This window comes from Bos indicus, chromosome 3, assembly GCF_029378745.1.
Source record: "Bos indicus isolate NIAB-ARS_2022 breed Sahiwal x Tharparkar chromosome 3, NIAB-ARS_B.indTharparkar_mat_pri_1.0, whole genome shotgun sequence".
Lineage (NCBI taxonomy): Eukaryota > Metazoa > Chordata > Mammalia > Artiodactyla > Bovidae > Bos > Bos indicus.
In genome coordinates, this window is record NC_091762.1 from 40,198,341 (window position 1) to 40,223,287 (window position 24,947).

The 24,947-nt window shown below is 38.1% G+C and overlaps 2 protein-coding genes across 3 annotated transcripts in view; both read right to left on the minus strand.

Annotated features, from left to right (window-relative positions):
* Positions 1 to 24,947, minus strand: part of LOC109556002 (amylase alpha 2B) — a 72,850-nt gene that overhangs the window by 23,394 nt on the left and 24,509 nt on the right. The gene's annotated exons all lie outside the window — the stretch shown is intronic.
* RNPC3 (RNA binding region (RNP1, RRM) containing 3) overlaps positions 1 to 24,947 on the minus strand; it is a 75,891-nt gene continuing 50,944 nt past the window's right edge. For both annotated transcript variants that reach the window (XR_011565775.1, XR_011565774.1), the window contains one exon: positions 1 to 24,947. This exon is cut by the window's right edge and continues 5,992 nt beyond it. The gene's annotated coding sequence lies outside the window, so the exon portion shown is untranslated.

Genomic DNA, 24,947 nt, shown 5'->3' on the forward strand with positions numbered 1-24,947 from the left:
ATTTCTGTTTAGTTAATATTAATATGTTCAGAAGATTATAGAAATAGTAAGAGTTATTCCAAAATTTCCTATTTTTTCTTTCATTCTAAATAAAAATTAATACTTCTGTTAGTTTTTATTTCTGGTATTATACGTTGCTTATAAATATTCAGTGCTCCTCCCTGCAGGTGAAATATACACCCCTGTCCTATTGAATTCAGGTGTGCTCATGTGATTTGCTTTGGCAATGAAATGCAAACAGAAGTAACGTTTTACTTTGAGGCTTCTATGATTGTAAAACATGTGTCAAGATGATTTTCTGTGACAGATTATAAAGTGACTAATATGAAGAATCCCCTTGTTAATCTGAGGTGAACATGAGAGAAAAACTTTGTTACTGTAAGGCACTGAGAATTTTTAGTTGTTACTACAGCATAACCTATTCTCTCCTGAGTGATACAACCACTGCTGCTGCTGCTGCTGCTGCTAAGTCGCTTCAGTCCTGTCCGACTCTGTGTGACCCCATAGACGGCAGCCCACCAGGCTCCCCCGTCCCTGGGATTCTCCAGGCAAGAACACTGGAGTGGGTTGCCATTTCCTCCTCCAATGCATGAAAGTGAAAAGTGAAAGTTAAGTCGCTCAGTCATGTCTGACTCTTAGCGACCCCATGGACTGCAGCCTACCAGGCTCCTCCGTCCATGGGATTTTCCAGGCTAGAGTATTGGAGTGGGGTGCCATTGCCTTCTCCCGATACAACCACTAAATTCCCTTAAGATCTTTGATTTATAAAATATTCTTAAATGACATTTTCTTTCTCTTGGAATATAAGAAATCAAGGGAAGGATAAACCATAAGATCAGAGAATGTTAACATTGAGAGAGATTATTGGAAAAAACTATTCCAGTGGTTTCTAGATTTTCAGTAATAACCAAAATTTCAAATATATATATATATATTTAATATAAAATCATGAAATTATAGATTTATAAAAAATCTGCCATTAATACATTGTTCTTGTCCTACTTTTGGTCATTTTAAAACACTTATCTAATCATTTTATTGATGTAGAAAATAAGAACTAAGAGCAAGACAAGCAGCATTAACACTAGATAAATAACCACTCTAAAAAGGAGCAAAACTGACATGATATCAGCATCATGGTGGTATGAATTGTTCCTTTTTTTCCTCTCCCATTTGACTTATAACTAATTGGACATCCATAACCAAACAAAAGTCCTCTGAATTTTTAATACAGGACACTTAGAAGATTTCTACCCTCCTATAGGTAGATAGGGCCTCAAAGAGGGCTACAGATCCAAGGGAATGGATGAGTCTGCCCCACTCTCATTTGCTCCAGTTGGGAGAAGTATAACCTGGAGAACGCACAATTGGGTGGACCCTCACTAGAGACAGAATTTGCGGAGGTCCAGCCAGCTTGATGAGGGAACCCAGCATGCCACTGGAGCAGGACTGAGACATGGTTGTAGGTAGAGGAGAAGGAAGAACTTGCTGAGGCAGCTCTCCTTTCCAAGGTAACCCTTAAATGACACTGGGCTTTTGGCAGTGGAAGTAGCTACCTCTGTGTTAGAGGAGGAGGAGAAAAACAAAAGTGGTGAGTGACAAATTGACCACATGCAAGGTCCCATTTTTCCCTAGTAGATCTGGAGTTCTGTGGAGTGACTTCTATGATGGGAAGGAGGGGAGGAAAGGAAAAGGGGCAGATAAGATAAAGGCATTGAAGGAACCTATTTCCTACTATCTGCTTCAGGATCCTTGAATTCCCTAACTCTAGGATTCCCCTATCAAGCATTGGCACCCTCAAAATCTCAGTTGCTAAACCTAAGCAAGCCTACCCCCATTTTGATGCCAACTCTTTTTAAAGTCCCAAGCACAGTCCCAAGAGCCAGCAAAACTTGAGCTACAGTGCCTCCTTCTGGAAAACAAAAGAAAGCTTTCTAATTGTCAGCCTACTGAGCTGTAACAGCCCAAGTAAGCAATTCTTAGCCGAGAAATTATCTGCTGCTTCAACTGTGAAAGCAGAGGCACATATGTCAAACATGAAAAATCAAGGAAATATGGTATCACAAGGAGAAAATAATAATTCTCCAGGAACTGAACTCAAAGGCATAGAATACTGAGATCTGATAAAGAATTCAAAGTAGCTATTACGAAGAAATTCAATAAGCTATAAGAAAACTCAGAAAGGAAAGTCAATGAATTCCAGAACAAAATTAATGACTAGAAGGAATTGTTTACCAAATAAGCTGAATTTTTAGGAACCAAACAGAAATTCTGAAGCTGAATAAACCCATAAATAAAATAAAGAAGTCATTAGACAGCAAAGGTAACAGAACAGATTAGATGAAAGAAAGAATAAGTGACTGCGAAGATAAGAATTTAGAAATGATCCAGTTAGAAGAACTATGAACATTTTTTAAATAAAGAAACACTATGAACCCTAAGAATTTAATCAGAGAAGCAAATATAAGAATAATTGGTATACCAGATGGAGGAGAAAGGTAAAAGGGGGTAGGGAATTTATTTGAAAAATAATAGCTGAGAACTTTTCAAACTTGGGGAAGGAATTAGACATACACATTCATGAAGCTAATAGAACAGCCTATTATCTCAATATCAAAATCTTTCCAATACACATTCAATGAAAACTGTTAAAAAAAATCAATGATAAAGAAAGAATCCTAAATTTAGCCAGAGAAAAAAGGAACATGATCTACAAAGGAACTCTGTTAGACTATCAGTGGATTTCTCACAAGAAACTCTACAGGCCAGGAAGGAATGACATGATACATTAAATATGTTGAAAGATTAAAAAGAGCCACTAGAATACTTTATCAGGCAAAGTTATCCTTCAGATATAACGAAGAAATAAATTACCAACTCAATGGACCTGAGTTTGAGTAAGCTCTGGAAGTTGGTGATGGACAGGGAAGCCTTGTGTGCTGCAGTCCATGGGGTCACAAAAAATTGGATACAAGTGAGTGACTGACACTGTTTCCACTGTTTCCCCATCTATTTCCCATGAAGTGATGGGACCAGATGCCATGATCTTCATTTTCTGAACGTTGAGCTTTAAGCCAACTTTTTCAGTCTCCACTTTCACTTTCACCAAGAGGCTTTTGAGTTCCTCTTCACTTTCTGCCATAAGGGTGGTATCATCTACACATCTGAGGTTATTGATATTTCTCCCGGCAATCTTGATTCCAGCTTGTGCTTCTTCCAGCCCAGCATTTCTCATGATGTACTCTGCATAGAAGTTAAATAAGCAGGGTGACAATATACAGCCTTGACGTACTCCTTTTCCTATTTGGAACCAGTCACTGTAGATGGTGACTGCAGCCATGAAATTAAAAGATGCTTACTCCTTGGAAGGAAAGTTATGACCAACCTAGATAGCATATTGAAAGGCCGAGACATTACTTTGCCAACAAAGGTCCGTCTAGTCAAGGCTATGGTTTTTCCAGTGGTCATGTATGGATGTGAGAGTTGGACTGTGAAGAAAGCTGAGCGCCAAAGAATTGATGCTTTTGAAATGTGGTGTTGGAGAAGAAATGTGGTGTTGGAGAAGACTCTTGAGAGTCCCTTGGACTGCAAGGAGATTCAACCAGTCCATTCTGAAGGAGATCAGCCCTGGGATTTCTTTGGAAGGAATGATGCTGAAGCTGAAACTCCAGTACTCTGGCCACCTCATGCGAAGAGTTGATTCACTGGAAAAGACTCTGATGCTGAGAGGGATTGGGGGCAGGAGGAGGAGGGGACGACAGAGGATGAGATGGATGGATGGCATCACTGACTTGATGGACGTGAGTCTGAGTGAACTCCAGGAGTTGGTGATGGACAGGGAGGCCTGGCGTGCTGCGATTCATGGGGTCACAAAGAGTCGGACACGACTGAGCGACTGAACTGAACTGAACTGAAAGGCTTTCCTATACAAACAAAAGCTGAAGTCACTAGACCTGACTTACAAGAAATGCTAAAAAAGCTCTTCAAGCTGAGATGGAAAGATGCAACTAGTGACACAAAGACATCTGAAAATATGCAATACTTCAGTAAAGATGAAAAATAAAAGATCACATTTATAAAACTATATTATACAGGTGTGTTAACCATTCAATTATAGTATAAAGGTGGAATGAAAAAGCATTAAAAATAACTCTAGCTAGTATAATTTGGTAATGAATACACAGAAAAAAATTAGAAAATTGTGATATCAAAAATATAAAAGGAGTAAACTGATGGAATATTTATATATGAGAAAAGAAAAGTTCCTATCAGGATAAAAAAAAAGACTGTTTTATTCCCATGAGATGTTTTATGTAAGCTTCAGGATAACCAAAAAGCAAAAATCTACAATAGACACAAAATATAAAAAGAGGGACTGAGAAAATCACTAGGGAAAGCCACCAATTTACAAAGGTAGGTAAAAACAGAGGGAAAAGAAAAAAATAGAGATGAAATATAAGAAGACAGCAAATAATAAGATAACTGTAGTAAGTCCTTTCATATCAATAATCACTCTAACTGTAAAGATATTGAATTCATGGATCAAAAGGCAGAGTGGGCTGGGGAAAACAAGCCCTAACTGTATGCTGCCTATAGGAGACTTATTTCATGTCTAAAGACATACATAGGCTCAAAGTGAAGGGACAGAAGAAAATATTCCAAGTAAGTTACCCATATTTATATAAGACAAAATAGACTTAGAGACAAAAACAGGAACAAGCGACAAAGAAGGTTATAATATAATGACAAAGAGTTCAATACTTCAAGAAGATGTAACAACTGTAAATATACATGAAACCAACAACAGAGCACTAAAATATATTAAGCAAATGGAAAATGACAACAGTACAATCGTAGGGTACTTTAAGATGCTACTGTAAGCAATGGAGAGGTCATACAGACAGAAAATCAAAAGGAAAACAATGGATTAAACCAAACTTTAGAACAAATGGACCAAACAGACATTTATAAAACATTCCACCCAATAGTAGCAGAATACATTCCTCTCAGGTGAACACAGAATCTCCAGGATAGATCATATGATAGGATGTAAAACAAACTTTAGCAAATTTAAGAAGACTGAAATCATACCAACTGTCTTGTATGACCAGAATGGTATGAAGTTGAAATCTACAAGAGAAAAGCTGTAAAGTCTACAAATATGTGGAAGCTGAACAAAACATTTCTGAATAACCAATGAGCAGAAGAAGAAATCAAAAGGAAAATTAAAAATTATCTTGGGAGAAGAACAAGAGGGCAGAAGAGTAGGTGGACCTAGAGTACATCTCTCTCCAAGGATACATCAGGAATACACCCTCAGACACAGAAGTGCATGGAGAACACCAGCTGAGAGTGGACAGTAGTACCTGAGCAGAGGAAAATAATATACAGAACCATCCAAAACTCTGTAGGACGAAGGAACTAGGGGGAAAAACAGGAGTGTTAGTAGCACTGGACCTGCCCTCGGCGGATTGGGGAACTAAAGCAAGGGTCTGATCCCCATATCAGGGCAACTGTCTGAGTTAGAGGAGAAACATTTATGGCTGAGAGTGAAACAGCTGATCTGTAGCAGCCTAAATGGAATGACAATCAGATAGTCCTTGCCAGTCATACATACTACAAACAAGAATTAGGGGCCCCTGGAAGGTGCAGTGGCTGGGAATTGGAGTTTGGGGAATGTGGAGCAATCCCAGGGTGAGAGCTGCTGTTGACTGAGGAGAGACAGATCGAGGGATGGGAGAGACGAGATCATGGTGGGATATGCCTGTGGAAGAAAGCCGGGCAGCCATGAAAGCAAGGCGATACTGCTGAGTCATCCATAGGGAATGGAGCCATCACCATAGCCTCTCTCTCTCCACATGCCAGCATCAGCAGCTGAACAATAGAGAAGCTAGCCCATCAAACACCTGAGGCACTGAACTACAAGGTAGGACCCCACCCAGGGTGCTCCTTTAAGTGACTGATGTGCCGAACTACAGAGTAGGATCCCACCCAGGGAGCCCCTTTAAGGGCCTGATGTGCTGATCCACAGAGTAGGAGCCCAGTCATGTGGGCCCCCTCTATGTGCCTGATGCTCCAAACAACAGAGAAGGACCCCAGGCAAGGGAGTCCTCTAAGTACCTGAACAGGCGGAGCTATGGAGAAAGACTGGCCAAAGAGGCCTTCTGATCGCCAGCTACAAGGGGCTCAGAAAAAGACTCTGACAGGGCCATAACTCCTGCAGTAGAGGCAGTCCGTGTTCCTGCACACTTGGTGCTGCTAGGTCCCTGCAACCCAAGCAGCTGTGCCACCTTCACACTCAACTCTTATTGGGGCATAGGTGTCACAGGCAAAAAAAGAGTCTTGCGTCTATGCATGAAGGGTTGCTTCAGTCATGTCCGACTCTTTGCCACCCTATAGACTGTGGCCTACCAGGCTTCTGTCAGGGAGGGGGATTCTCCAGGCAAAAACACTGGAGCATATTGGCCAATACTGGTTGCCATACCCTTCTAGACCAGTATATTTCCTGCTGCCCTAGCCACCAACTCCCCTGAGTACCTGGTGATGCCAGAACCCCTGCAACCCAAGCAGCTGTACCACCTCCACATCTGGCCCTCACAGGGGCAAACCCATGTCCTCCAGGGCAGCCTCAGGAGCAAACCCCAGTGGACAACCCACATGCAGAGGTGGAAATAAAACCATAATTGAAACCCAGGGGTAGTGTGGCTAAGGAATAAGACACAAAACCTTCGCACCAGCTGTACAAACTGCAGATTAAATCCACACGATCAACTAGGCAGACTCTGTGTCTATGGAATATATAAAAGCTCACTGAGAGTGCCCACAAAAGAAAATGCACTAGTTCTGATAGCTGTGGACATTGGAAGAAAGATCACATAGGTGTAAGGCCAGATTAGAATCTGAGCTGACAGCAGTGACTCAAGAAAAACATTTATTATTCTTATGTTTTGATTTGCTTGATAGATTCTTTTGTATTTTTTTCTCCCCCCACCCCATGTTATAGTTGTTGATTTTATTGGCATTATGAAATCTAATTAAGCTTTTGAGCTTTTTCTTTTCTCGATCACATTTTTTTTAAATTGTTGTTATAAAACTGCCTCTGTGTTGGGGTTTTGTAGTTCTGTGTTTTCCTTATTTCTTTCTCTTTTTTAATTATTTAAACCTATTATTATTTTTTCTACATTTATTCCTTTGTTTGCTTTTCCTACTGTTTTTGCCCCTTGCAACTAATCTTTAATGTATGTAAATCTTCATCTATCTCTATTTAGCTTTGCATATCTGTTCTTTCTTTCCTTTCCTCTCAACATTGTTAGTTTTATTCCATTGCTTTATTCCCCAATTGGCACCTTGCTGTAGTTTTGTTTTCCAGTTTGTGTTTTAGTTAGTTTTGTTCTGGTAGGTATAATTTTTGGTTTCCTTTGTTCACCGGGTTGATCTATTGTACTTTATTTTTGTTGGACAGTTTTGATTTTGCTTATGGGTGTATATGTATATGTGAATATGCAGTCACACTTTTTGTTGTTATAAACCTTGGTGTCTACATTGGGCTTTTGCAGTTCTGTGGAGTTTTCCTTCCCCCTCCCCTTTTTTCTTTCTTCTTCCATTTTTTTTCTTTTCTCTTTTTTATATTTTTAATTTTTTAAAAAAACCTATTATATTTTTTGGTACATTTATTCCTTCGTTTGCCTTTCCTACTGTTCTTTTCCCCTTACAGTTAATCTTTAATATATATAAATCTTCTTCATCTACCTCTATTTAACTTTGCATATCTGTTCTTTCTTTCTTTCCTCTCTTCTCAATGTATTTGTTAGTTTTGTTTTGATTGCTTTATTCCTCACTTGGCACCTTGTTTAGTTTTGTTTTCCATTTTTGTGCTTTGTGCCTTAGTTAATTTTGTTCTTAAGTAGTAAATACAATTTTTGATTTAATTTGTTCGCCAGGTCAATCTGCTGTACTTTATTTTTGGTAGACTGTATTCACTTTGCTCAAGGGTGTATATGTGTATCTTCCATTATTTTAATTATTATTTCCCTGATTTTGTAACTGCCATTTGTCTGGGGTTCATCTTTGGTTTCTCATTTTTGGATATTTGTTTTAATCTCACTTAATGCCATAAAAAATCATTTGTGGAATTTTTGTTCCTGACCAAGATCAAGCCCTGAGCCTTTGGAGTGGGAACACTGACTCCAAGACCCAAGACTGCCAGAGAACTAACCCTAGGGAGTACCAAATAGTGAGAACTCACACAAAGGAAACCACTTGAATACAAGACCTGGTCACCCAACCACCAGTAGCACCCTGTGAAGGATGCCTCATCTAAACAACAAACAAAACAAAAATACAAACACAATCATTAGCAGACAGGATTGCCACCTCACTCAGGCATGGTCATCAGAGGAAAAACAAACAAACAAACAAAAACTCCACACAAATGTCACCCTATAGGGAGCTTACACAAACCACTGGGACAACCTTAGGCATGCAAAAAGCAAAAGGAAGAAAGAATTTAACCTTGAAGCCTGTGAAAAGGGGACTTCAAACAATAGGTTAAAAAAATAATGAAAAGGCAGAGAAATACTACATAAATGAAGGCACAAACTAGAAATACAGAAGTCCAAATAAATGAAGAGGAAATAGGCAAACTACCTGAAAAATAATTCAAAATAATGATAGTTAATATGATCAAAAACCTTGAAAACAAAATGGATAAAATGCAAGAATCAATTAACAAAGACCTAGAAGAATTAAAGAATAAATATACAGAATCAAACAAAACAATTACTGAAATTAAAAATACTCCATAAGGAATCAATAGCAGAATATCTGAAGCAGAAGAACGAATCAGTGAAGATAAAATGGTGGAAATAATTGCTAAAGAGCAGACTAAAGTAAAAAGAATGAAAAGAGCTGAGGACAGTGTCAGAGATCTCTGGGACCATATGAAATACACCAATATTCAAATTACAGGGGTGTCAGAAGAAGAGAAAAAGAAAGGTTATGAGACAATTTTTGATGAGATTATAGTTTAAAATTTCCCCAACATGGAAAAGGAAATAGTCAATCAAGTCCAAGAGGCACAAAGTGTCCCTTACAGGATAAACCCAAGGAGAAACATGCCAAGACACATACTAATGAAATTAACAAAAACTAAACACAAAGAATATTAAAAGCAGCAAGGAAGAAGCAACAAGTAACGTACAAGGAAAATTCATATGCTTAACAGCTAATTTTCAGCAGAAACTCTACAGGCCAGAAGAGAATGGGATGATATATTTAAAATATTGAAAGGGAAAAAAAATCTATAACCAAGATTATTGTACCCAGCAAGGATCTTATTCAAAATTGATGGAGAAATGAGAAGCTTTTCAGACAAGCAAAAGTAAAGAGAAATCAGTACCACCAAACCAGCTTTACAAAAAATGTAAAAGGGACTTATATAGCTAACAAATACAAGTGAAGAAAAAAGATCTACATAATGAACCCCAAACAATTAAGAAAATGGCAATAGGAACATATATATCAATAATTACTATGAATATAAATGGATTAAATGCTCCAACCAAAAGACACAGACTGGCTGAATGGATACAAAAACAAGACCCATATTTATGCTGTCTACAAGAAACCCACTTCAGACCTAAAGACACATATAGACTGAAAGTGAGAGGATGGAAAAATATTTTCTATGAAAATGGGAAGCAAAAGAAAGCTGGAGTAGCAATCCTCCTATTAGAGAAAATAGACCTTAAAATAAAGAATATTACAAGAAATAAGGAAAGATACTGCATAATGATCAAGGGATCAATCCAAGAGGAAAACATAACAATTGTAAATATCTATGCAACCAACAGAGGAGTACCTCAATACATAACAGACATAAAAGGAGAAACTGACAGTAACAGAATAAAGTAGGAGACTTTAACACCCCACTCACACCAATGGACAGATCATCAAAACAGAAAATTAATAAGGAAACACAAGTCTAAAATGATACATTAGATGAGATGGATCTCATTGATATTTTCAGGACATTCCATTCAAATGCAGAAGAATACATCTTCTTCTCAGGTGTACATGGAACGTTCTCCAGGACAGACCACATCTTAGGTCACAAATCAAACCTCAGTAAATTTAAGAAAACTGAAATTATATCAAGCATCTTCTCTGATAAGAATGCTATGAGACTAGACACCAATTACAAGAAAAAAACTGCAAAAAACAGAAAGACATGGAGACTAAACAACACATTTCTAAATAATCAACAGGTTACTGAAGAAGTCAAAAGAGAAATCAGAAAATTTCTAGAAACAAATGACAATGAAAACACGGCAACTAAAAACCTATGGGATGCAGCAAAAGCAGTTTTAACAGGGAAGTTTATAGCAATACAATCCTACCTCAAGAAATAAGAAAAACATCAAACAAACAACCTAACTTCACACCTAAAACAACTAGAAAAGGAAGAGCAACAATACTCCAAAATTATTAGAAGGAAAGAAATCATAAAGATTGGAGCAGAAATAAATGAAAAAGAAATGAAAGACACAATAGCAAAGATTAATAAAACTAAAAGCTGGTTCTTTGAGAAGATAAACAAAATTGACAAACCTTTAGCCAGACTCATCAAGAAAAAAAGAAGAATCAAATCAACAAAATTAGAAATAAATGAAAAAGAAATGAAAGACACAATAGCAAAGATTAATAAAACTAAAAGCTGGTTCTTTGAGAAGATAAACAAAATTGACAAACCTTTAGCCAGACTCATCAAGAAAAAAAGAAGAATCAAATCAACAAAATTAGAAATGAAAAAAGGAGAGGTTACAATGACAATGCAGAAATACAATGGACAACTATATGGCAATAAATATTATGAACAACTATATGGCAATAAAATGGATAACCTGGAAGAAATGCACAGATTTTTAGAAAAGTTCAATCTTCTAAGAGTGAACCAAGAAGAAATAGAAATTATGAACAACCCAATTACAAGCACTGAAATTGAAGCTGTGATCAAAAATCTCCCCAAAAAAACCAAAAGCCCAGGCAGATAGCTTCACAGGAGAATTCTATCAAACATTTAGAGAAAAGTTAATGCCTATCCTTCTAAAACTCTTTGAAAAAATTGCAGAGGAAGGAACACTTCTAAACTCATTCTATGAGGGCACCACCACCCTGATACCAAAAACAAACAGAGACAACACAAAAAAAGAAAACTACAGGCCAATATCATTGATGAACGTAGATGCAAAAATCCTCAACAAAATTTTAGCAAATAGAATTCAGCAACACATCAAAAAGCTCATACACCATGATCAAGTTGGGTTTATTCCAAGAATACAAGAATTCTTCAATTAATGCAAATTAATCAATGTGATACACCATATTAACAAATTGAAAGATAAAGCCATATGATCATCTCAATAGATGCAGAAAAATCTTTTGACAAAATTCAGCACCCATTTGTGATTAAAACCTTCAAAAAATGGGCATGGAAGGAACCTACCTCAACATAGTAAAGGTCATTTATGATAAGCCCACAGCAAACATTATTCTCAATGGTGAAAACCTGAAAGCATTCCCCCTAAAATCAGGAACAAAACAAGGGTGTCCACTCTCACCACTATTATTCAACACAGTTCTGGAAGTCCTAGCTGTATCAATCATGGAAGGAAAAGAAATAAAAGGAATTCAGATCAGAAAAGAAGAAGTAAATCTCTCACTGTTTGCAGATGACATGATACTGTAAATAGAAAACACTAAAGATAGTATTAGAAAATTACTAGAGCTAATCAGTGAATTTAACAAGGTTGAAGGATACAAAATCAATACTGAGAAATCACTTGCATTATCACTAATAATGAAAAAACAGAAACAGAAAGTAAGGAATCAATCCCACTCAACACTGCAACAAAAAGAATTAAATATCTAGGAGTAAACTTACCTAAGGAGACAAAAGAACTGTACACAGAAAATTATAAGACACTAGTGAAAGAAATCAAAGATGACATAAACAGATGGAGAGATATTCCATGTTCCTGGGTAGGAAGAATCAATATTGTGAAAATGAGTACACTAGCAAATGCAATCTACAGATGCAAGGCATCCCTATCAAATTACCAATGGCATTTTTTACAGAAGTAGAACAAAAAATCTCACAATTCATATTCAAACACAAAAGACCCTGAATAGCCAAAGCAGTCCTGAGAAAGAAGAATGGAGCCAAAGGAATCAACTTTCCTGACTTCAGATTATACTACAAAGCTATGGTCATCAAGACAGTATGGTACTGGCACAAAAACAGAATATAGACCAATGGAACAAGATAGAAAGTCCAGAAATAAACCCATGCACCTAGGGGTACCTTATTTTTGACAAAGGAGTCAAGAATATACAATGGGGAAAAGACAGCCTCTTCAATAAATGGTGCTGGAAAACCAGACAGCTACATGTAAAAGACCTTTTAGAAATAACACCCAAAAAAGATGTCCTTTTCATTATAGGGAACTGGAATGCAAAAGTAGCAAGTCAAGAAACACCTGGAGTAACAGGCAAATTTGCCTTGGAATACGGAATGAAGCAGGGCAAAGACTAATAGAGTTTTGCCAAGAAAATGCACTGGTCATAGCAAACACCCTCTTCCAACAACACAAGAGAAGACTCTAGCATCGACATCACCAGATGATCAACACCAAAATCAGATTGATTATATTCTTTGCAGCCAAAGATGGAGAAGCTCTATACAGTCAACAAAAACAAGACCAGGAGCTGACTGTGGCTCAGATCATGAACTCCTTATTACCAAATTCAGACTTAAATTGAAGAAAGTAGGAAAACCATTAGACCATTCAGGTATGACCTAAATCAAATCCCTTATGATTTACAGTGGAAGAGAGAAATAGATTTAAGGGCCCAGATCTGATAGATAGACTGCCTGATGAACTATGGGATGAGATTCGTGACATTGTATAGGAGACAGGGATCAAGACCATCCCCATGGAAAAGAAATGCAAAGAAGCAAAATGGCTATCTTGGGAGGCTTTACAAATAGCTGTGAAAAGAAGAGAAGTGAAAAGCAAAGGAGAAAAGGAAAGATATAAGCATCTGAATGCAGAGTTCCAAAGAATAGCAAGAAGAGATAAGAAAGCCTTCCTCAGCGATCAATGCAAAGAAATAGAGGAAAACAAAAGAATGGGAAAGACTAGAGATCTCTTCAAGAAAATCAGAGATACCAAGGGAACATTTCACGCAAAGATGGGCTCGATAAAGGACATAAATGGTATGGACCTAACAGAAGCAGAAGATATTAAGAAGAGGTGGCAAGAATACACAGAAGAACTATACAAAAATGATCTTCATGGCCCAGATAATCACGATGGTGTGATCACTCACCTAGAGCCAGACATCCTGGAATGCGAAGTCAAGAGGGCCTTAGAAAGCATCACTACGAACAAAGCCAGTGGAGGTGATGGAATTCCAGTTGAGTTATTTCAAATCCTGAAAGATGATGCTGTGAAAGTGCTGCACTCAATATGCCAGCAAATTGGGAAAACTCAGCAGTGGCCACAGGACTGGAAAAGGTCAGTTTTCATTCCAATCCCAAAGAAAGGCAATGCCAAAGAATGCTCAGACTACCACACAATTGCACTCATCTCACATGCTAGTAAAGTAATGCTGAAAATTCTCCAAGCCAGGCTTCAGTAATACGTGAACCGTGAACTTCCAGATGTTCAAGCTGGTTTTAGAAAAGGCAGAGGAACCAGAGACCAAATTGCTAACATCTGCTGGATCATGGAAAAAGCAAGAGCATTCCAGGAAAACATCTATTTCTGCATTATTGACTATGCCAAAGCCTTTGACTGTGTGGATCACAATAAACTGTGGAAAATTCTGAAAGAGATGGGAATACCAGACCACCTGACCTGGCTCTTGAGAAATCTGTATGCAGGTCAGGAAGCAACAGTTAGAACTGGACATGGAACAACAGACTGGTTCCAAATAGAAAAAGGAGTACGTCAAGGCTGTATATTGTCACCTGCTTCTTTAACTTATATGCAGAGTACATCATGAGAAACGCTGGACTGGAAGAAACACAAGCTGGAATCAAGATTGCTGGGAGAAATATCAATAACCTCAGATATGCAGATGACACTACCCTTATGGCAGAAAGTGAAGAGGAACTAAAAAGCCTCTGGAGGGAGGAGGCAGAAGGGTTCAGGATGGGGAACACATGTATATCTGTGGTGGATTCATTTCGATACTTGGCAAAAGCAATACAGTATTGTAAAGTTTAAAAAATAAAATAAAATAAATAAAAAAAAAGAAAGTGAAAGTGGAGAGTGAAAAAATTGGCTTAAAGCTCAGCATTCAGAAAATCAAGACCATGGCATCCGGTCCCATCACTTCATGGGAAATAGATGGGGAAACAGTGGAAACAGTGTCAGACTTTATTTTTTTGGGCTCCAAAATCACTGCAGATGATGACTGCAGCCATGAAATTAAAAGACGCTTACTCCTTGGAAGGAAAGTACTGTCCAAATAGATAGCATATTGAAAAGCAGAGACATTACTTTGCCAACAAAGGTCTGTCTAGTCAAGGCTATGGTTTTTCCTGTGGTCATGTATGGATGTGAGAGTTGGACTGTGAAGAAAGCTGAGTGCCGAAGAATTGATGCTTTTGAACTGTGGTGTTGGAGAAGACTCTTGAGAGTCCCTTGGACCTCAAGGAGATCCAACCAGTCCCTTCTGAAGGAGATCAGCCCTGGGATTTCTTTGGAAGGAATGATGCTAAAGCTGAAACTCCAGTACTTTGGCCACCTCACGTGAAGAGTTGACTCATTGGAAAAGACTCTGATGCTGGGAAGTTTTGGGGGCAGGAGGAGGAGGGGACGACAGAGGATGAGATGGCTGGATGGCATCACTGACTCGATGGACATGAGTTTGAGTGAACTCCAGGAGTTGGTGATGGACAGGGAGGCCTGGTGTGCTGCGATTCATGGGATCGCAAAGAGTCGGACACGACTGAGCGACTGAACTGAACTGAACACGTTAAAGAATGAAATTAGAACACTTCCTAACACCACACACAAAGATAAACTCAAAATGGATTAAAGACCTAAATGTAATACCAGAAAGTACAAAACTCCAGAGGAAAATATATGCAGAACACTCAATGAATAAATCAAAGCAAGATGTTCTATGACCCACCTCCTAGAGTAATGGAAATAAAAACAAAAGTAAACAGGTGGGACCTGATTAAACCTAAAAGCTTTTTCATAGCAAAAGAAACTATAAGCAAGGTGAATAGACTACATACCCTCAGAATGGCAGAAAATAATAGCAAATTAAACAATTGACAATGGATCAATTTCCAAAATATATAAGCAGTTCACACAACTCAATGCCAGAAAAACAAACAACTCAATCAAAAAGTGGGAAAAAAAACTTAGAGAGACATTTCTCCAAAGAAGACATACCAGTGGCTAACAAACACATGAAAAGATGCTCAACATTACTCATTATTAGAGAAAGGCAAATTAAAACTACAATGAGATATCACCTCACACCAGTCAGAATGGTCATCATCAAAAAGTCTATAAACAATGAATGCTGGAGAGGATGGGGAGAAAAGGGAATGCTCTTTCACTGTTGGTGGGAATGTAAATTGATACAGCCACTATGGAAAACAGTATGGAGAGTCCTTTAAAAAAAAAGTAGGAATAAAACCACCATAGACCCAGCAATCCCACTCCTAGGCACATACCCTGAGGAAACCAAACTGAAAAAGACACATGTATCCCATTGTTCACTGCAGCACTATTTACAATAGCTAGAACATGGAAGCAACATAGATGTCCAGTGACAGATAAATGGATAAAGAAATTGTGGTACATATACACAATGGAATAATACTTAGCCATAAAAATGAACACATATGAGTCAGTTCTGATGAGGTGGATGAACCCAGAACCTATTATACAGAGTGAGTCAAAAAAAAGAAAGACAAATATATTCTAATGCATATATATGGAATCTAGAAAAATGATAGTGAATAATTTATTTCCAGGGCAGCAATGAAGAAACAGACATAGAGGTTAGGCTTATGGACATAGGGAGAGGGGAGGAAAGGGGAAATATATGGAAAAAGTAACATGGAAACCTACACTCAGTTCGGCTGAGTTCACTCAGTCGTGTCTGACTCTTTGTGACCCCATGAATTGCAGCAAGCCAGTCTATCACCAACTCCCGGAGTTCACTCAGACTCACGTCCATCGAGTTGGTGATGCTATCCAGCCATCTCATCCTCTGTCGTCCCCTTCTGCTCCTGCCCCCAAACCTTCCCAGCATCAGAGTCTTTTCCAATGAGTCAACTCTTTGCACAAGGTGGCCAAAGTACTGGAGTTTCAGCTTTAGCACCAGTCCTTACAAAGAACACCCAGACCAATCTCCTTCAGAATGGACTGGTTGGATCTCCTTGAGGTCCAAGGGACTCTCAAGAGTCTTCTCCAATATCACAGTTCAAAAGCATCAATTCTTCGGTGCTCAACTTTCTTCACAGTCCAACTCTCACATCCATACATGACCACTGGAAAAACCAAAGTCTTGACTAGATGAACCTTGGTTAGCAAAGTAATGTCTGCTTTTTAATATGCTCTTTAGGTTGGTCATAATTTTCCTTCCAAGGAGTAAGCGTCTTTTAATTTCATGGCTGCAGTCACCATCGGCAGTGATTTTGGAGCCCCCTAAAAATACAGTCTGACACTGTTTCCATTGTTTCCCCATCTATTTCCCATGAAGTGATGGGACCAGATGCCTTGATCTTAGTTTTCTGAATGTTGAGCTTTAAGCCAACTTTTTCACTCTCCTCTTTCATTTTCATCAAAAGACTCTTTAGTGCTTCACTTTCTGCCATATAGGTGGTCTCATCTGCATATCTGAGGTTATTGATATTTCTCCCAGAAATCTTGATTCCAGCTTGTGTTTCTTCCAGCCCAGCGTTTCTCATGATGTACTCTGCATTGAAGTTAAAGAAGCAGGGTGACAATATATAGACTTGACATACTCCTTTTCCTATTTGGAACCAGTCTGTTGTTCCATGTCCAGTTCTAACTGTTGCTTCCTGACCTGCATACAGATTTCTCAAGAGCCAGGTCAGGTGGTCTGGTATTCCCATCTCTTTCAGAATTTTCCACATTTTTTTGTGACCCACACAGTCAAAGGCTTTGGCATAGACAATAATGCAGAAATAGATGTTTTCCTGGAAGGCTCTTGTTTTTTCCATAATCCAGTGGATGTTGGCAATTGGATCTCTGGTTCCTCTGCCTTTTCTAAAACCAGCTTGAACTTCAGGAAGTTCACGGTTCACGTATTACTGAAGCCTGGCTTGGAGAATTTTCAGCATTACTTTACTAGCATGTGAGATGAGTGCAATTGTGTGGTAGTCTGAGCATTCTTTGGCATTGCCTTTCTTTGGGATTGGAATGAAAACTGACCTTTTCCAGTCCTGTGGCCACTGCTGAGTTTTCCAAATTTGCTTGCATATTGACTGCAGCACTTTCACAGCATCATCTTTCAGGATTTGGAATAGCTCAACTGGAATTCCATCACCTCTACTGGCTTTGTTCGTAGTGATGCTTTCTAAGGCCCACTTGACTTCACATTTCAGGATGTTGGCTCTAGGTGAGTGATCACATTATTGTGATTATCTGGGTTGTGAAGATCATTTTTGTACATTTCTTCTGTGTATTCTTGCCACCTCTTCTTAATATCTTCTGCTTCTGTTAGGTCCATACCATTTATGTCCTTTATCGAGCCCATCTTTGCATGAAATGTTCCCTTGGTATCTCTGATTTTCTTGAAGAGATCTCTAGTCTTTCCCATTCTGTTGTTTTCCTCTATTTCTTTGCATTGATCGCTGAGGAAGGCTTTCTTATCTCTTCTTGCTATTCTTTGGAACTCTGCATTCAGATGCTTATATCTTTCCTTTTCTCCTTTGCTTTTCACTTCTCTTCTTTTCACAGCTATTTGTAAGGCCTCCCCAGACAGCCATTTTGCTTTTTTGCATTTTTTTATTACCATACGTAAAATAGATAGCCAATGGGAATTTGTTGTGTTGCTCAGGAAACTGAAACAGGAGCTTTGTATCAATCTAGAGGGGTGGGCTGGGGTGGCAGATAGGAGGGAGGTTCAAAAGGGAGGGGATATATGTATACCTATGGCTGATTCATGTTGAGCTTTGACAGAAAACACAAAATTGTGTAAATCAATGAAAAAAAAAAAAAGTAAAGTAAAAAAGAAAAACTATCTGGAACGAAAATGGAAATACAACATATCAAAATGCATGGTATAAAGCAAAAACAATTTTGAGAGATGTGTTCATTGTGTTAAATGTAGATATTAAGAAATTAGAAAAATTACAAAAAAGTCTTATTTTATATCTCAAGGACCTAGAAAAAAAGAGCAAAGTAAGCTCAACGTTAGCATAAGGAAGAAAGTAGTAAGGATTAGAGGGAAAAAATATGAATAGAGATCAGCAAAATAAAAAGGTTCAACAAAATTAAGCTGCTTCTTCATAAAGATTTTTAAAAATTACAAATCTTTAGCTGGATTGCTGCTGCTGCTGCTAAGTCACTTCAGTCGTGTCTGACTCTGTGTGACCCCATAGACGGCAGCCCACCAGGCTCCGCCATCCTGGGATTCTCCAGGCAAGAACACTGGAGTGGGTTGCCATTTCCTTCTCCAATGCATGAAAGTGAAAAGGGAAAGTGAAGTCACTCAGTCGTGTCCGATTCTTCACGACCCCATGGACCGCAGCCTACCAGGCTCCTCCGTCCATGGGATTTTCCAGTTAAGAGTACTGGAGTGGGTTGCCATTGCCTTAGCTGGGCTAACTATGAAGAAAAGAGAAATAAAACTAGAAAGAAACGAAGAAGATGATAATACTGAAGAAATACAGAAAGTCATAAGAAACTATTAAAAACAATTAGATGCTAATGAATTAAATCATGTAGAAGAAGTAGAAACATTTCTAGAAACACACAACCTATTAAGACTGAATCATGAAAGTTATTAAATAAATTAGCAAGTAAAGAAAGTGAATCAGTAATCAAAGCCCTTCCAAAACCCAAACCCCAGGACCAGACAATTTCACTGGCAAATTCTACTGAACATTTTCAGAAGAATTAACACCATCCCTTCTTGAAACTCTTCCAGAAAATTGAGAAGAAATACCTCCAACTTATCCCATGAGGCCCATGTTATCCTGATATGAAAGTCACCTAAGAACACCACAAGAAAAGAAAACTATAGGACAGTATCTCTGGTGTATATAGATGTAAAAATTCTCAACAAAATATTAGCAAATTCAACTAAAGAATACATTAAAATGCGTATACATCATGACCAAGTAAGATTTATCCCTGGGATGCAAGAATGGTTCAACATATATAATAAATGTAACTTTTTAAGAAAATTAAAGACAAATATCTCAATCATCTCACTGGATATAGAAGAATCATTTTACAAAACACAACATCCTTTCACGATAAAAGTACTACACAGATTGGGCATAGAAGGAACATACCTCAACAAAATAAAGGCCATATACAAGAAATACACACCTAACATTATATTCAAAGGAAAAAATTTGAAACCTTTTCATCTAAGATCAGTAACAAAACAAAGAGGTCCTCTTTTATCACTCTTATTTAATACAGCAGAAGTTCTAACTGGAGCAATTTGGTGAGACAAAGAAACAAAAGGCATTCACATCCAAAAAGAAGAAGTAAAACTGTAGTTATTTCCAGATAATATGGGTTTGTACATTGAAAATCTCAAAGACTCAGCCAAAGAAAGTATTGTAACTAGTCAGCAATTTCAGTAAAGTTGCAAGATACAAAATTAACATACAGAAATCAATTATATTTCTATACATTGATTTAATCATGTAACATCTAAAAAAATAAAGAAATCTATCTCATTCAAAATAACAAAATATTTAGGAATAATTTTAACCAAGAAAGTGAAACATTGGTACAACAAAAATCATGAGTTTGCAAAAGAAACTGAAGAAGACACAAACACATGAAAAAATACCCTGTGTTCATGGGTTGGAAGAATTAATGTTACTAAAATACCCATACTACCCAAATCCACCTATAGATTCAACACAATTCCCATCAAATGTCAATGACTTTCTGTATAGAAACAGAAGAAAACAATCTTAAAATCTGTATGGATCCCCCCAAAACCCTAAATAACAAAAACAGTACTAAGGAAAAAGAACAAAACTGAAAGTATCACATTTCCTTATTTTAAATTATGCTTTAAATCTATAGTAATAAAAACAAAAAAACAGTAGGGAATGGCACAAAAATAGACTAGTGGAGCAGATCAGAAAGCCCCAAATTAAAACCTCTAAATATACAGTCAACTGTATAGGAGAACAAAGAACACCCAAGGGGAAAGGATAGTCTCTGCAACATTTGGTATTGGCAAACTGGATAAACACACAGAGAACAATAAAATTATATCTCTATGTTGCAACCCATGGGAGCTCAATAAAGATTTATGGAACTTTTGAAAAGATTACAATAGATATTTCTATCACACTTCACAATTCTCTTTGTAGTCAACTTGTCTACCAGACCTGGCCCCTTGGTAACCATTCACCAGGTTATCCAATTCACTAGCTGTTCTATAGTTTTAATTTTATACTATTATATAAAAATGTAGCCACATAGTATGTGATTTTTTTTTCTAACTTTACAATACTGTATTGGTTTTGTCATACATCAAAATGAATCCGCCACAGGTATACATGTGTTCCCAATCCTGAACCCTCCTCCCTCCCCATACCATCCCCCTGGGTCATCCCAGTGCACCAGCCCCAAGCATCCAGTATCGTGCATCAAACCTGGACTGGCGACTTGTTTCATATATGATATTATACATGTTTCAATGCCATTCTCCCAAATCATCCCACCCTCTCCCTCTCCCACAGAGTCCAAAAGACTGTTCTATACATCTCTTTTGCTCTCTCGCATACAGGGTTATCATTACCATCTTTCTAAATTCCATATACATGCATTAGTATACTGTATTGGTGTTTTTCTTTCTGGCTTACTTCATTCTGTATAATAGGCTCCAGTTTCATCCACCTCATTAGAACTGATTCAAATGTATTCTTTTTAATGGCTGAGTAATACTCCATTGTGTGTATGTACCATGGCTTTCTTATCCATTCATCTGCTGATGGACATCTAGGTTGCTTCCATGTCCTGGCTATTATAAACAGTGCTGCGATGAACACTGGGGTACACGTGTCTCTTTCAATTCTGGTTTCCTCAGTGTGTATGCCCAGCAGTGGGATTGCTGGATCATAAGGCAGTTCTATTTCCAGTTTTTTAAGGAATCTCCACACTGTTCTCCATAGTGGCTGTACTAGTTTGCATTCCCACCAACAGTGTAAGAGGGTTCCCTTTTCTCCACACCCTCTCCAGCATGTATTGCTTGTAGACTTTTGGATCTCAGCCATTCTGACTGGGGTGAAATGGTACCTCATAGTGGTTTTGATTTGCATTTCTCTGATAATGAGTGACGTTGAGCATCTTTTCATGTGTTTGTTAGTCATCTGTATGTCTTCTCTGGAGAAATGTCTATTTAGTTCTTTGGCCCATTTTTGGATTGGGTCATTTATTTTTCTGGAATCGAGCTGTAGGAGTTGCTTGTATATTTTTGAGATTAGTTGTTTGTCAGTTGCTTCATTTGCTATTATTTTCTCCCATTCTGAAGGCTGTCTTTTCACCTTGCTTATAATTTCCTTTGTTGTGCAGAAGCTTTTAATTAGGTCCCATTTGTTTATTTTTGCTTTTATTTCTAATATTCTGGGAGGTGGGTCATAGAGGATCCTGCTGTGATGTATGTCATAGAGTGTTTTGCCTATAGTATGTGTTTTTCTGAGTCTGGTTTATTTTACCAAATATGATACACTTGAGATAAATCCATACAATTCCATGATCAGTTGTCACTGTTTTATGTAGAGGTACAAAAATAATTGAAAAACTTTTGGGTTGTTTCCAATTTGGAGGATGATGAATAAAGCAGGATATTTATTTATAGGCAGGTTTTTTTAATTTCTGTAAACACATACATAAAAATTTACCATTAATTTTTAAAGCATAGTTCATTGGTATTAAATTCAATTGGTATTAATAAATTGGTATTGGTATTTAATACCAAATAAATTGGTATTAAATTGTACAACCATTGCCACCACTGATTTACATAACTCTTTTTATCTAGTAAAACTGAAATTCTGTACCAATTCAGGTCCCCATTCCTCCATCCTTGTGTCCAACTCTTTGTGACCCCATGGACTGCAGCATGTCAGGCTCCTCAGTCCTTCACTATCTCCTGTAGTTTGCTCAGATTCATGTCCAGTGAGTTGGTAATGCTATCTAACCATCTCATACTCTGAAGTCACCTTCTCCTTTAGTCTACAGTCTTTCCCAGCATCAGAGTACTTTTCAATGAGTCAGCTCTTTGCATAAAGTAGCCAAAGTATTGGGACTTCAGCTTCATCAATAGTCCTTCCAATAAGTACTCAGGGGTGATTTCCTTTAGGATTGACTGGTTTGATCTCCTTGCAGTCCAAGGGACTCTTACGAGTCTTCTCCAACACCACAATTAAAAAGCATAAATTCTTCAGCTCTCAGCCTTCTTTATGGACTAATTTCACATCTGGACATGATTACTGGAAAAACTACAGTTATGACTATACGGACTCTTGTCGGCAAAGTGATGCCTCTGCTTTTCTATACTCTATGTTTGTCATAGCTTTCCTTCCAAGGAACAAGTGACTTTTTATTTAATAGCTGCAGTCATGGTCCACAGTGATTTTGGAAACCAAAAATATAAAATCTGTCACTGCTTCCACTTTTCCCCCTTCTACTTCCCATGAACTGATGTGGCCAGATGCCATTTTCTTCTTATTATTTTTTTTTAACTATTGAGTTTCAAGCCAGCTTTTTCACTCTCCACTTTTACCTTCATCAAGAAGGTCTTTAGTTCATCTTCACTGTCTACCATTAGAATGATATCATCTGCATATCTGAGGTTGTTGCCATTTCTTCTGGCAGTCTTGATCCCAGCTTGTGATTCATCCAGCCCAGCATTTAGCATGATTTACTGTGCACACAAGTTAAATAAGCATGGTGACATTATACAGTCTTGTCATAATTCTTTCCTAATTTTGAACCAGTCAGCTTTTCCATGTTGGGTTCTGTTTCTTCTTGACCTGCATACAGATTTTTCAGGAAACAGGTAAGGTGGTCTGCTACTCCCATCTCTTGAAGAATTTTCCAATTTGTTGCGATCCACACAGTCAAAGGCTTTAGGGTAGCCAATGAAACAGAAATAGATATTTTTCTGTTAACTCCCTTGCTTTCTCCATGATCCAAAGAATGTTGGCAATTTGCTCTCTGGTTCCTCTACCTCTTAACACCCTGCCTTGTTCATCTGGAAGTTCTTGGTTCACGTGCTGCCAAAGCCTAGCTTGAAGGATTTTGAGCATAACGGTGCTGAGGTTGCGGCTGATGGTTTACTTGCTAAATCATGTCTGACTCTTGTGACCCAAGAGTGTGACCTTGGAGGCTCCTCTGCCCATGGGATTTTCAAGGCAAGAATACTGCAATAGACTCCCATTTTCTTTTCCAGGTGATTTTCTTGACCTAGGGATTGAACCCATATCTCCTGCATTGCAGGCAGATTCTTTACTATTGAGTCACCAAGGGAGTCTATAACCTTGGTATAATGGGAAAGCATGTGAAATGAGCACAATTGTATGGTAGTTTGAACATTCTTTGGCATTTCCCTTCTTAGGGACTGGAATAAAAACTGCCCGTTTCCAGTCCTGTGACTACAGCTGAGTTTTCAAAATTTGCTGGCATATTGAGTTCCAAAGAATTGATGCTTTCAAACTGTGGTGCTGGAGAAGACTCTTGTGAGTCCCTTGGACTGCAAGGAGATCCAACCTGTCCATCCTAAAGGAGACCAGTCTTGGGTGTTCATTGAAAGGACTGATGCTGAGGTTGAAACTCCAGTACTTTGGCCACCTCATGTGAAGAGTTGACTCATTGGAAAAGACCCTGATGCTGGGAGAGATTGGGGGCAGGAGGAGGAGGGGACGACAGAGGATGAGAAGCTGGATGGCATCACTGACTCAATGCACATGAGTTTGGGTGAACTCCGGGAGTTGGTGATGGACAGGGAGGCCTAGTGTGCTGCGATTCATGGGGTTGCAAAGAGTTGGACACAACTGAGTGAATGAACTGAACTGAACTGAGTGCAGTACTTTAACAGCATCATCTTTTAGGATTTGAAATAGTTCAGCTGGAGTTTTGTCACCTTCACGATCTTTGTTTTTAGTAATGATTCTTAAGGTCCACATGACTTCACATTCCAGGATGTCTAGGTGAGTGACCACACCATTGTGGTTTTCCAGATCATTAAGACTTTTTTTTGGTATAGTTCTTCTGTGTATTTTTGCCATCTCTTGTTAATCACGTCTGCTTCAATTAGGTCCTTACAATTTCTGTCGTTTATTGTGCCCATCCTTGTATGAAATGTTCCCTTGATATGTCCAATTTTCTTGAAGAAATCTCAGGTATTTTCTATTCTATTGTTTTCCTCTATTTCTTTGTACTGTTCATTTAAGAAGGCCTTCTTATATCTCTTTGCTATTCTGTAGAACTTTGCATTCAGTTGGCTACAGCTTTCCCTTTCTCCCTTCCATTTCATTTCTCTTCTTTCCTCAGCTATTTGTAAAGTATCCTCAGACAACCAGTTCACCTTCTTGCATTTGTTTTTCTTTAGGACAGTTTTCATCACTTCCTCCTATACAATGTTACCATCTTCTGACCTTAGCTCATCAGACACTGTCGGTCAGATCT